The sequence below is a fragment of the Schistocerca cancellata genome, chromosome 3, assembly GCF_023864275.1.
Source record: "Schistocerca cancellata isolate TAMUIC-IGC-003103 chromosome 3, iqSchCanc2.1, whole genome shotgun sequence".
NCBI classification, from domain to species: domain Eukaryota; kingdom Metazoa; phylum Arthropoda; class Insecta; order Orthoptera; family Acrididae; genus Schistocerca; species Schistocerca cancellata.
In genome coordinates, this window is record NC_064628.1 from 295,588,887 (window position 1) to 295,603,184 (window position 14,298).

At 40.8% G+C, this 14,298-nt stretch overlaps 1 protein-coding gene across 2 annotated transcripts in view; it reads right to left on the reverse strand.

Annotated features, from left to right (window-relative positions):
• Positions 1 to 14,298, reverse strand: part of LOC126174995 (uncharacterized) — an 897,629-nt gene that overhangs the window by 532,305 nt on the left and 351,026 nt on the right. For both annotated transcript variants that reach the window (XM_049921478.1, XM_049921479.1), the window contains one exon: positions 8,654 to 8,697. The gene's annotated coding sequence lies outside the window, so the exon portion shown is untranslated. The remainder of the gene's footprint in view (positions 1 to 8,653; positions 8,698 to 14,298) is intronic.

Below are 14,298 nucleotides of genomic sequence, written 5' to 3' on the forward strand. Positions count from 1 at the left end.
AAAGACCGGATTTCTTGCTTTATCCACATGATTTTAGCCTTACGTTTTGTCTGTTGTGCTGAAGATGACATGTTGTTTACAGTTATGATAGCTGCGTACTATTGTATAGGCCAAACATAATTTGTTGAATTTTATGTTAAGTATGGTTTTTTTGAAATTTGATGGTTGTGTTCTGGAATTTCTTGAAGATCTGCGAAGAAAATACCTGGCTCGGCGTAGAAATAATCATCTTGTGTTGTTGCAGTATTTCTTATTTTGCAGATAACCTATAAAACCAGAACTTTAGACATATTGTAATAAACAACATACCATGCAACAGCCCAGTAACACACATGTCGACCGTGAACTGAAAACAAACCATGTTCAATATTTGACAACAATCACTTCCTTCACAAATGTAAATAATTCGTACCAAATGTTTTCGCTCTAAACGTTAATATGTACTAACAGTTTTACAGAAAGGAAATAAAGTAAGCCACTGAAGATAGCACAAGAAGTGTTGAAACATGTCTGGGTAAAACAAAATGCCAAAGGTATTTTGCAAAAGGCGGAATCACTCATCGAATTTTCTTATCAAGCACGGAAATAAGAAGAACTGCAACACCACAAGATGATTGTTAGAGTACGAACCTGTGTACTTAAAGTATTGAGGCAGCGTAACTTCCCGCCCTGCAAATAGGATGGATGCTTAAATGGCTCTGAGCACTATGGGACTTAACATCTGAGGTCATCAGTCATCTAGAACTTAGAATTACTTAAACGGAACTAACATAAGGACATCACACACATCCATGCCCGAGGCAGGATTCGAACCTGCAACGTAGCGGTCGCGCGGTTCCAAACTAAAGCGCCTAGGACCGCTCGGCCACACTGGTCGGCCCTGCAAATACCCAGACTACATTCAGTCAGTATCTGAGAATGGAGCACTTAATGACTTGTAACAAATGTTAAACATAAATTCCAAACTTAACGAAACTTTATCGCGCTGACACACCACAACAAAATGACTAAAAGATAAAAGTTTGTCGCTTACTACATTTTCGTTGTTCGTAGAGTAAAACTGCCGCATGAAGCATGACGTTTGAATGTATTGCGTCTTTTCTACTACCTCTATTCGCAACACATTTTGCAGAGAGTAGTTACCTATACCACTGGATGTAACTGCAAAATTATATGATTGTGCGACCCATAGTTCAGTATATATGACGTCATAGACATAGAGATGAGTGAAACACTAACTTTTGCTTAAAATGGAGCTCAAATTACCGACACTATACTCATCCAGTGTTTCATACTGAGAGCGCTTCCAAACTTCCAACACACTGTAAACATAATTCCAAACATTTTCTACACTTTTTCTCGCTTACAGGATTAACGTCAAATATTTAATACAATAACTCATTTATAAAGGACTCAAAAGTTTGAAGCTTTTTCATACATGGAAGTTCGATTCTTTACAGAGTCGGGGGCTTACTGGAAACTCTCTAAATGACTATGACAATAAATCAGAAAAACTCGGGGGTACATACAGGTTTGGCGCTGTCGTTCTTTGTCGCACCGTTGACAAACAGCCATCAAATTGCGTAATAAAAATCTATTTTGGAGTGCTAGGGATAAAAATCTTGATCGAGCATGTTCACGCGCTTCCAAGCTTAATTTGCGGGAAAACTACAATTGTCTAAGACTCTAAGACAACGAGCTATTGTGCAAGTGCGTAGTGATTAAGTCGATACGTTTGGTGTTGCTCCTTTGTTCTCGTATTCTGGTAATCAAGCGATTTTGTTAAGATTGAAAACAATATACGTACATTATAATTTAAGCAGCTGTAACCAGTGACTACAGTTTGATTTAGCGGTTACATTTACATGGTACTGCTCCCTTTGTCCTCGCGGTAGCGTCTGTCTGTCATGTGATGAGCTATCTCAGTGTATTTCTCGACTGGAGAACTTCCGGGAAAGAATACAAACAACTTCCGGGAAAGAATACTCAGCAGTGAGGTGGTTTATTCAGAAGTGCATACTGCTGGAAAGAGATCAGAAAAGAGCTACGTAAACTGCCTTTAAACTAGCCGACAGGTCCTATGACGTCATCTCCGAATCCGTCTCCGTGCGCTCGGAGATTCGACTCGAGTGATTCCGCGATGCCCGTTTCACCGAAAACTCATCACTTGAGTCTGCTGTCGTGTGCAGTCTACTACACGAGCGTGCATAGGAGAGGAAGAACACGTGTTCGCAAGTAAAACTGAGGATTTGCGGCATTGCCGCTACACACGAACCATTGGGCATGGCGGTTACCTGTACACATTGTAAATTTAAGTCCCAACCGCGTTTTCCTGTCTGTATGTGAAGGCTAATCTCAAGAACTACTATAGCGATTTTTATACGGTTTTCACTGACAGATAAACTGATTCATGAGGGAGCTTCCTGTGTACAGTTTGTTACCGCTACACTACCGAAATCATCCGGCTGTAGATAGATACTTAGTGCAACCTGTGCGAAACCAGAGGGATTTGCTAGTTACCTAATATGAAAGGGTTAGGTAATAGGGTGTGTGTGTGTGTGTGTGTGTGTGTGTGTGTGTGTGTGTGTGTGTGTGTGTGTGTTTTCCGATAAAACTTTTCGGAAAATTACTGTAAATTTACTTTAATATATGCTCTTTGCTAGTGATTAAATATTTAAATAAATTCACAGCCGTTTTCGAAAATTTCACAACCGAATGATATTCGCTATTAACCTGTAAAGACATGTTACCGTGACAAAAAGAATGCACAGTCTGGCGCACTTGATTTATTAGTATACATTAGTAGTCTCTTTCCATCAATGTTTTACACTGCAGTCTACCTTGCACAACAACAGAAGTTCCCCTGAAAGACTTCTTAGCTTCGTGGGTGAATATCCAAGTTATTCCGAATTTGAGCTTTTTCATAAGTCCTGACATTTTTTCTGTTGCTTGTTTAATAAAACAGTATTTTGTGTGGTAAGATCCTGGGGAACCTAACTGCTGAGGTCATCGGTCCCTAAGCTTACACACTACTTAATTTAACTTAACGCACGCTAAAGACAGCATACACACCCATGACCGAGGCAGGACTCGAACCTCCGATGGGTTCAAATGGTTCAAATGGCTCTGAGCACTATGGGACTTAACATCTGTGGTCATCAGTCCCCTAGATCTTAGAACTACTTAAACCTAACTAATCTAAGGACATCACACACATCCATGCCCGAGGCAGGATCCGAACCTGCGACCGAAGCGGTCACGCGGTTCCAGACTGTAGCGCCTAAAACCGCACGGCCTCCGATGGGGGGAGCCGCCCGAACCGTGAGAAGGCGCCCTAGACCAAGGTATATAGAAAAAGCGGAAAAAGCCCCTAGACCGCGCGTGTTGGCAAAAGACGCCGATTTTAACATGGCAACAAGAGAAGTGTAGGTGTTATTCAAAACTTGCCACTCATGAGACGCTCCTGCACGCATCAGTCACGAGTCGACGAGTAGGAAGCAACCGGGGCGCCAACCTTCTCAGATTCGTCATTCTGGCGACGTTACAGACGAAGGAGAGAGGCTAGTGTAGCACTGACGTAACAGCAGCGCCTTGGTTGCTATGTTATGCAACCCCCAAAATTCAACCCACACTCGTTCTGTTTCCGATCTCTACATCTGCACTGCAACAGTAGAGAAGATAGCAGAAGTATTTGGAGTAATGGGAAGATCCCTGTCAACCCTAATCTTTATTATGCGGTGAGTTTCCCTCCTTCTCGTGTAAGGGCAGTAGACGTAACTACGATTCAGAGCCTCAATTACAATAACAAGACAAGACAGTGGTCTAACGAAGGAAACGCAAGCAGAAACTTTTCTGTGTGTGCTAGAATTCTGTGCTGCAAGCGTGTACATACTCATATCGACATGTTCTCTGCCAAAACTGTCGTCAGTACATAGAACGAAGAGGAGAGGCTTTGTTGATGACAACAAGAATTCTACAAATTGTGAAGGTATGGACGTTATGTCTGTGTCTACTGCTGAAGAACTTCATGTGTGAATTCATGCACGACGGAATGCCCACTTTTATCCACCACCTAGCTTACAATAAAATGTTAAATCTATATCTGCTTTATATCCTTAACTGCATACTCTTTACCTGAAACACCAGTACAAATAATCTCAGATATGTGATTCATATAGCATAAAAAGTCAATAACAAACAAATTACAGGTATTTAAGATAAAGTATCAGTTAAAAGTGAAAGTAAATAAAAAGCAGGCTATGCTTGGAGACCACCGAATTTAAATTTTAAAATTAGTTTCTGAAATATGATTAAGTGTCTGTAAACATATTTACCGTTTCATGCCAAAAGACATAGAATACAAACAGGAAAGTATATTTCCAGTCCTTTAAGTTCATGTACAGATCTTCCCTGTCTCTCGCGTACTTCCCACATAAAAAACACCAAAAATTAACATCTCCTGTTTCTCAGTCGCCTCAGTCGCAAATATTGTGTGAATCTGCAGTAGTTAAATGACATTCGAATAACTGATGTAATGGCTAGTCGAGGTGCTTATCTGTTGCAATAGCAGGACTGTAGCGAAATGTTTCGTTGGGTCGAGGCGTAACGCTGATCTTTGAATTTATTTGACGTTTCCCAGTTTTCTTTCCATGTGTTTTTAATATTGGTACACACGAATCGCAACAGATTGGTAAACAGCACCTTGACATTAAGAGGCCTCTCAGATGTAACAGTCTCCCTTGTCAAACTATCCGAAGTTTCACTATTACATATTGCTACATGTATCTTCATACACATGAAATAAATGTATTTATTTCTTGGGATAGCACCGTGTGCCGCGTCCATATATCGTTCACGTATTTACTGGTACGTTCTGAACAGTTTTACTATTCGACTGGAGTGCACTTCTTGCCTCTGACAGCATCGAAAATATATCGTCATTTGAGCAGATTTGTAGGGCGTTACCTTCTACATGGTGAAAGGTCTCTGTTGGATTCCTTTCATGTTTGATTTCTTAAATCTGTTGTCATTTACGGCATAAATTCCTCTTCTAAATTTACTGTGGCGTTTCTGACTATCTGGGAGAAGACTGAGTAGTGGAACGTGTTACTTTTACACATAAGCAAGAACGATCTGTCACACTACTATACTTTAAAACACAGTTTATATGTAATTCATGTCACACAGTCTCATACGGAACCTACATCCACTTTTTTTATATACTGTATATGATAAGATACTGTCATCCCCCTTCCCTTCTGTGTGAGAGGATGAATGAGCAAATGTATTTCTAGTTGCATGCTTGAGGGTAGCAGACAAGCCTGTCTGCTAGAGAACAGTAGGACCAACGTCGGAACAGGTAGCTACGCTTTCTAAAAGCAGAGAAGTTTCTATTCTTAGTATGGTCCTGTCCGTCCCTTGTCATGTTGGTATAGGAAGCTGCCCCTCTGGCCACTTCCGTTTTGTATTTGTGAGCCACCCTCAGGAAGGGACCAGGGCAGTCTGTCCACAGCGAGCAACTGAAGTGGTAAGATCTCCGGCTAAGCGCGTCTCTGCTAAGTCCGTAGGACAATGGATTTCTTAAGTTCAGCCTAACTGAAAATTTAATCACCTTTATTTCAGGTTTAGCTCTAAAATATCTAATGTTATCTTAAATTGCAACGCAGTGTAATTCGAGTGCGAAGTTCAGAATATATTCCGGTAGTTGCTTTGTCACTACTTTGTGAGTAAAGTGGAACCACATGTTGATCAGTAACTCTACCTAAGATCATCAATCTTAAATGCGAATGTGCGTTAGATTATAACGTCTCGTCTTGACAATATTTTCCAATATAGCAACTTTTCTTTATGTTCAACCCACGTGGGGTGTACTTTGCGAGACCAGTACCACGTGCTTATACAATTGATTGACCCATCAGGTTAATAGTAAGACGTTAGTAACCAGTTCGAGGTTTTTCTTTTGTAAATTGCTTTTCGATCTAATTTATTTTAATTATCAAAATTATTGTGGAGTTACACTCTTTGTGTAAACCAAGTTGACCACGTGAAGCATGTGGTGTAATCATCAAAGTAGCCCTCAGCTATTCTTTTCGGGAAGATTTCACAGAGAGTTAGTATGAATTTAGTATACTAGTGTGTGGTAATTACATGACGGACAGGATTGCACTACGAACGTAACTTCTTTGGGTGAAAATTGAATCGGTTGGTAGTGGTTAATTTCCTCTTGCATATGTTTCAACGTTCTTCGTGTGTTATTTTATGAATGCAGTGTTGTATGCAGTCTCCCAAGCTTGGCTCCATATTTGATGTGTTCCGTAAGATAACAAACTCACATTTTCACAGTCCTAAATAAGGCACCAGCTTAGTTATGACTCACGTTTAATATGCTGAAATTTCAATGATCAATGTTAAAATAAATTTCCAAATATAAACTGATTTATTTCTTTTTATTTAAATTTTAATTATATATATATATATATATATATATATATCACCGGTTGTCGTATGACTATTACAAGATTATAATTAATGTTAGTCTGGTTTGGAATTTGGTAAGCTAGACTGGATACCTGGTGAAACAGTTGCTCAGTAATACAAGGTTAACTTCCCCAGACAGCTCACAGCTTTTAACCCGCTTTTATTGTCAATCAGAACCGCTTTCATAGCAAATTAAAGCAACAACATTACAATGGCAATACATTCAGACCTGTAAATGTATGATGCTGGACGTAGTTTGAACTTATACTTTTCCGTGTGTCCATTTGTGAAACACTGGAACGCGCAGTCCACAACAGCTACTATTCTACTGTTGGATCCACCAGTATAAAATGTGGATGCCAATGTAGGCGTAGATTTCCATCTACATAAGTTGCAGCCCGCTGGTAAATGTCGTTGCGTTATGGGACTACACACCGTTTCACCCAACTTGACAACGAAACAGAGGCTTCCAACTCCGTTACTTTTATGTCAGAAAAGCAGACTGTATTTGTGTAATAGGTTAAAATAGCTACGATGCTAGCACGGCCTTTTCGTTATCAGTGTGAGAGGCTACCCTCTTTCTAACGAAATTACTGAATATTGGTTTGACTACTACAAACATTGAAGCCGATGGTTCCTCCAATATTGCAACCATGTGAAGGATAACAAAAAGTCGCCTTTTGACGTGGAACGTACACATAAATATGCTTACTAACAATTAGATAATAATCTGCATGTTTCACTTGTAACTTTCAACATTATTCACTGTTAAACATATTGCATCAACTGAATTGTTCAAGTAAATACTGGGCTACATGCCGACCGTTTGCACAATACCTTTCATTTAAATCAACATTACATTAATTCCAGTTTTATTTTTATTATTATGTATTGGCTAATACACACAAGGTCTTATTGCGGAAAGTTTATTGCTTTTATTATCTTCCGACGCGTTTGCTAGACGCAGAGTATTTTAAAAGCTGCATAATTTTCCTGTTAGTGTCTCGTAGCCAGATCATGTCATAAATAGTTGTCAATTTTGCTTTATACTCAAACGTTTTAAGGTGGCTTCTGCTGTTTCCAGATTGCAGCTGACTCGCTGCCTACTAACGACTAACTGCACAAAGGAACGAAGTACATTTGTTGTTAGTAACATTAATTGCTTAAGCAGCTGTTCACAAGAGGTTTGAATCTGTTCTATGTGGTCTGACGTGCACTTTGAACGTTCTTTTTTACTTGACGTATTTCCTTCTTACTGATGAAAGTACACCTTCACTCGTGCAGAGCTGTATTCACGCTGCTTTTCCTAAATAAAAAGATTTCCATATCCAGAAAACTAATTAATAACTCGTGTCGAATTTTCATTTATACCGCTTCAGTAGCTGTGTGTCTGATGCGTATATTTCGTTTTCTTACGCCATTTATCTGGTAGCCAGGTCATAGGATTTTAAAACAGAGTTCCTTGATTGGAGCTAGTGAAGTGCGGTGCCAAGAAGAACAGGACTTTTGTTCAACACGAAATCCGGAATACGTCTATCAATGAACTGAAAACAGGAAACCGAGTAAGCAACTACTGTATGAACAGCATAGTGATCTCATTATTGTGTTAATGAGAACAACCAAACGGTAATAATTGATTCAGTCAGTTGCAGTTACGGTTGTATTATTACTCCTCCATTTCTTTCAAATGAAATTAACAACCGTGTATGACAACAGTTAACACAGTCCGTTGCTGTTTTGGCTATATTAAATCGTTTTTGTTGAGTGCACTTTGCTAACGCCTGTCGCGACTGTTATTGCCATTCGGAGATTTGCTTTTTATTGAGTGCCAATAAGCAGCTTTTAGTTCAGTTTTTCGCCCTTGTACATGAATAGGCGTTTACTTAGTTGTGAATTTTGTGTCTGTATCAAAATGCTGAAACGATCAGTGATGTGGGAACGGAGTGTATAAAAAGTGAGCCTCAAGATAAAGCCAATACGATATACAGAAAATGCAAGGATGATTCATATTGAATTATGTTAGCTAAAGAAATTCAGAAAAGTAAATGATGACAAATATTTCTCGTGAAAAAAAGACAAAAAATGCTTCCGACAAGTCACGGTATATGCTTAAAAAGCGAGCGATTAAATCATTATAAATTAAAAAAGTACCTTATATGCTTTCTATTAAAGTTACCTCAGTATCTGCCGAAAGAGAATTATCTCGTTGATGGTCGGAACCTGCGGGAAGAGACGGATAAGCTTCAATAAATTTACAGAAAAAAGTAATTTTAATTTTCAAATAAATTTTTAATGTAGTGCCAGTTGATAACCTTTAAAAACCAAACAGAAATTCAAATTTATGCCAGAAGTATGAACAATTCTCATTTAAGTAAAGAAATACATAAATTCTGAAAATACTTCATTTGTACAAATATACTTATTATTACTTGAAACAAGATACATCATTTGTCTTTAAAAAATTGTCAGACACAGCCATGGTTAATGAAAAGCCTGCAAAAGTATTTAAGTGAAATCACTAAAACCAGGAGAATGAGTGAAAAACATTCATACAGCGGAAATCTCCGCAGAGAGTAGCTTCATTCGGTAGTTCCTATCGACGGAAAAACTGACTGAATGAAAAGAAAGAATCGACTGGCCAATCGATTGTTAAAACTAGTCGCATGTCCCATCGCTACATTATTGTAGCCGTGGTAGACACGAAATAAGACCCTCCACCATAGTACAATTTTGTATGCCAACTAGCTCAGATGATGAACAGATTCAAAAAATATATTATGAAATAACAACAATTATTCAGATAGTTACAGGAGATGAAACGTTTAATTGTGATAGGCGCTGGCATTTGATAGTAGGAAAAGGAAGAGAAGGAAAAACGTAGGAGAACGTGGACTGGTAGAATATGGCACAGATAACGATTTAATCATTGGTGACACTTGGTTTAAGAATTATGAAATGATGTTGTATACGTGGAAGGGATCTGGTGACACTGAAAGGTTTCAGATATATTACATAATGGTAACACAGAGTTTTCGAAACCAGATTTTAACCTGCAAAACTTTTCCAGGGGCACATGTGGACTCTGATGATAATTTATAGGTTATGAAATGCACATGATAACTGTAGGAACTATGGAAAGGAAGGCAGTTAAGGAGATGAGACCTGAATAAGTTAATGGCACGGAAGTTACCGAGAGTTTCAAAGAGAGCATTAGGCAACAAGTGATTGGAAATCGGGAAATAAATACAACAGAAAATGAGCGAATAGCTTTGAGAGACGAAAGAGCAAAGGTAGCAGAAGATCTAATAGGTAGAAAGAAAAGACCCAATAGAAATTCTTGAATAACACACGTGATATTGAACTTAATTGACAAAACGAGTTAATTTACAATTTCAGCAAATGAAGCAGGTACAATGGGAAGGAAAGTGCAAAATAGCTAAGCAGGAATGATCTGTGGAGAAGTGCACAGCTGTAGAAACACGCTTGACTATGGTAGAGATAGATGCAGCCTGTAAGAAAATTATAGGGACCTTTGGTGAAAAGAGAAGTGCTTGTAGAGGTACTAAGAGTTCACATGGGACGCCAGTACTACGCAAAGAAGAGAAAGCTGAATGGTGGATGGGTTATACAGACGGGCTCTGAAAGGAAAATGAGCTTGAAGAGAATATTACAGAAAGGGAAGAGGTAGCAGTTGAAGGTGACAAGGGATATTAACTGCGAGAAGATGTAGACAGAGCACACAAAGACCTAAGTCGAAACAAGGCCACTGGAGTAGACGAAATTCCCTCAGAATTATTGACATCCGTCTGAGAACCAGCTTTGACAAAACTATTCCACCTGGTGTGCAAAATATATGAGACAAGGAAAATACCCTCAGGCCTCAGGAAGAAGGTAAAAATTCGAATTGCAAAGAAGGCACGTGCAGACAGGTGTGAATTTTACCTAACTACCAGCTTAATAAGTCATAGTTGCAGAGTAGTGACACTATCTACAGAAGAATGGAAAAATTGGTAGAAGCAGACCTCGGGAAATATCGCTTTAGGTTCTACAGAAACGTAATTATTCGCTATGCAATACTGACCTAACGACCTCTAAGACAGACAGACTGAAGAAAGGCAGTCCTACGTTCGTAGCATTTCAGGATTTACAGAAAGATTTTGACATTGCTGACTGGAATATAATCTTAGAAATTTCAAAGGTAGTAGGAATTGAATGCAAGGAACTAAAAGTTACGTACAAGTTGTACGGAAACCAGACTGCAGTAATTAGAGCAGAAGGACATACAATTGAAGCAGTAATCGAGAAGGGAGTGAGATAGATCTGTAGCATATCCATGGCGTTTTTAGATCTGCACAGTCAGCAAGCATAAAGGAAACCAAATAGAAAGTTCGGGATAAGAAGTAAAAACTTTAAAAATTTACCGATAACATCGTAATTCGATCAGAGACGACGAAGGACTTGGAGAGACAGCTGAAGAGAATTGATGGTATCTTGAAAAGGAGTTACACAATGAACATAAATTGAAGTAAATCAAAGGTATGAAATTAATAGAATTAAATCAGTTGATGCTGAGGGAACTATATTAGAAAACGAGGCACTAATAGTAATAGGTGAGTTTTATTGTTTGGGCACCAAAATAAGTGACGATAGCCGACGTAGAAAGAATAAACTGGAGATCGGCAATCACAACAAAAACATTTCTGCAAATGAAAAATGTGTTAACAGCGAACATAAGTCAAAATGTTATGAATTCTTTTCTGTACTTACTCGTCAGGAATGTAGTCTTGAACGGAAGTGAAACGTGGACAATAAACAATTCAGACAAGAAGTGAATAGAAAGATTTGAAATGTGTTGCTGCAGGACAGTGCTGAAGATTAAATGGGTAGATTGGGTAAATTACGAGGAGGTACTGTATCAAACTGGATAAAAAAGCGTTTTATGACACAACTTGGCTGGTTGGTAGGACACGTTATGAGGCTTCAAGGAATAATCAATTTGGTAATGGAGGGAAATGTGTGTGTGTGTGCGTGCGTTTAAGTGAGTGTATGTGTGAGAGAAAGAGAGATGGGTAAAAACTGTAGACTGATTCCAAGGCTTGAGTTCGGTAACAGGGTTCAAAAGGATATAAGCTGCAATAGCTATGCAGATATAAAGAGTCGTGCACAGAATAGACTACCGTGAAGAGCACCCTCAAACCAATCTTCGAACTGAAGACCATAACAACAAAAGGCCATTAGCAGAGAAAATTATTCCCTTTTAATCAACATTAAGACGAGATTTTATTTGTATTCAAAGTGGGTGCTCCTCTCAGTTACTGAAACCCAAATCGTACTGACACAAGACGAGAGCGTGCAACGCTGTTGTTTTCATAAGATAATTGTGAATTGTACGAATATCTGGAAACTATAACTTGAAATTTGAGTCAAATCTGCATATTACAGGAGTTTATTTTCCTTGTATGTTTCATAATATTAACAACATATTGACAGAGACAAAATTATCTAACTATTCAATTAAACGACTAAAGAGACGCTAACACTGTGGTACGTACCAAAATTTATCTGGACATGATGATGCCAGAGAAATGCTGATGCTGCTGGCATCGAAATGTAACAATTACAATTGTCTGAGCACCGGAGGTTGGCTTCAGCGATTCCAGGAACGCTGATAGTGGACTGAGGATCCTGATGTCAGAGAATTTCTGGCCAGAACTCTTAATGATCCTCTATTGTCCGCTTAGTCGCAAGCAAATGGAAAAACTGGCAACTACAGCATTTTGTTTGATTTCCACAGACGTTCAATTTCAGTGCTATGCACTGCCTGACCAAAAATGTGAAGCACCCATACGGCGAGGAGGAAGCGAAATGAAATTTCGCATTTTGATAGGGTATGTGATATTATTTCGCTGATTACAAAATTGATTTAAGTTTACAAAGAACTTTGCAATATTAGCTAACTTATAAGTGCGACGTTGGACCACCTCTGATCTGAATGCACGCACCGATTCTATTGAAAAGGGTGACATAAAGACGTTGTATCCTCTCCAGAGGCAACCTGGCCCACAGATTTTGTATGTGCTCCTTGATATCGTGGATACTGCTACTGAGATGGACTTGATGTCCAAGCTGGTCCCACACAAGTACTATCGGAGCTGTAGGGCTCTTGTTGACCAGTGGAGTACCTCTACATCACGTAGATGGTTCAGAGCGATACATGCCATGCACGAAAGATCACTGTCCTGTTGAAAAATGGCACCGCGATATTGTCACATGTAAGACGACACAGGAGGACGCAGGATGTCACTGACGTCCCTCTATCAGCACCAGCCATGACCTGAAGTCATACTCAATGGCTCCCCAGATATTGATGCCAGGAGTACCACTACTGAATCTCTCCGAAACACTGGAAGAATGCTATTAAGGCTTTCACGATCGAATGTTTCAGCTGCTGAGAATTTTTCCCGGTTGTATGGCCGTGGTCGATGGACCCGCAAGCATCTGTCTTAAGTGTCTGCCTCTTTTTAGTTGCAATTAATGGGCTCGCTGCAGCGGTGGGGACGTCTGTCTCAGCTTCCTTGTATGCTGACGACTTCTGCCTCTACTACAGCTCCACCGCCATTGCAAAAGGCGCAGTCTTCGGCTGTAGCGCACGGCTTCCAGTTTTCGGCTGCCAAGTCCTGTGTTATGCATTTCTGCCGGCGTCGCACTGTTCACGCTGAGCCACGGCTGTATCTTGACGGCGAACCTCTTGCTGTGGTGGAGACGCATCGGTTTTGGGGATTGGTTTTTGACACGCGGTTGACTTGGCTCCATCATATTCGGCGGCTTAAACAAATGTGCTGGCGGCAACTGAACGCTCTTCGATGCTTGTGTCACACCAGCTGGGGTGCCGATCGGTCTACGCTTCTATGGCTCTATGGCTGTACCAGGCGTTAATTCAGTCCCGTCTAGATTATGGGAGCCTGGCTTACGGTTCGGCATCACCTTCCGCGTTGAGGTTGCTTGACCCCATCCTTCACAGCGCGATTCGACTCGCCACTGGAGGTTTCCGGGCAAGCCCTGTCAACAGGATACTTGTGTAGGCTGGTGTCCCTCCACTGCGGATCCGGCGCCACCAACTACTTGCCGCTTATGCTCCACATGTTTGTAGCTTGCCCGGGCATCCCAATTACCGTCTGCTGTTCCCAAACTCGGTCGCCCATCTTCCGGAACAGTGGCCCCGGTCAGGGTGTACGATCGCGGTTCGCGTCCGGGCACTTCTCTCTGGGCTTGAGGTTTTCCATCTTCCGCCTCTTTTCCGGGCCCCTCTACATATACTCTCGTGGTGTGTGCCCCGCCCATGCCTTCGGCTCGATCTGGCACAGGGCCTGAAGGACTCAGTCCCTCCTGAGGCCATCCGCCGCCGCTTTCTTTCAATATTTGATGCGTTTCGAGGATCTGGCGTGATCTATACCGACGGTTCGATGGTTGCTTGGTCGCGTCGGTTATGCTCTTACTCTGGGGGATCATTATGAACAACGCTCGTTGCCGGCTGGCTGCAGTGTTTCCACTGCACAGCTGGTCACCATCTCTCGCGCCCTAGAGCATATCCGCTCCTGCTCAGGTGAGTCCTTCATTATCTGTAGTGACTCCCTGAGTGGTTTACGAGCTGTCGACCAGTGCTTTCCTCGCTCTCGTCTGGCGATGGCTATCCAGGAGTCCAACCATACTCTGGCTCGCTGCGGCCGCTCCGTGGCCTTTGTGTGGACCCCAGGTCACGTCGGCATCCCAGGAAATGAACATGTTGACATGCTGGCCAAACAGGCTGTCGGTGCACCAGCC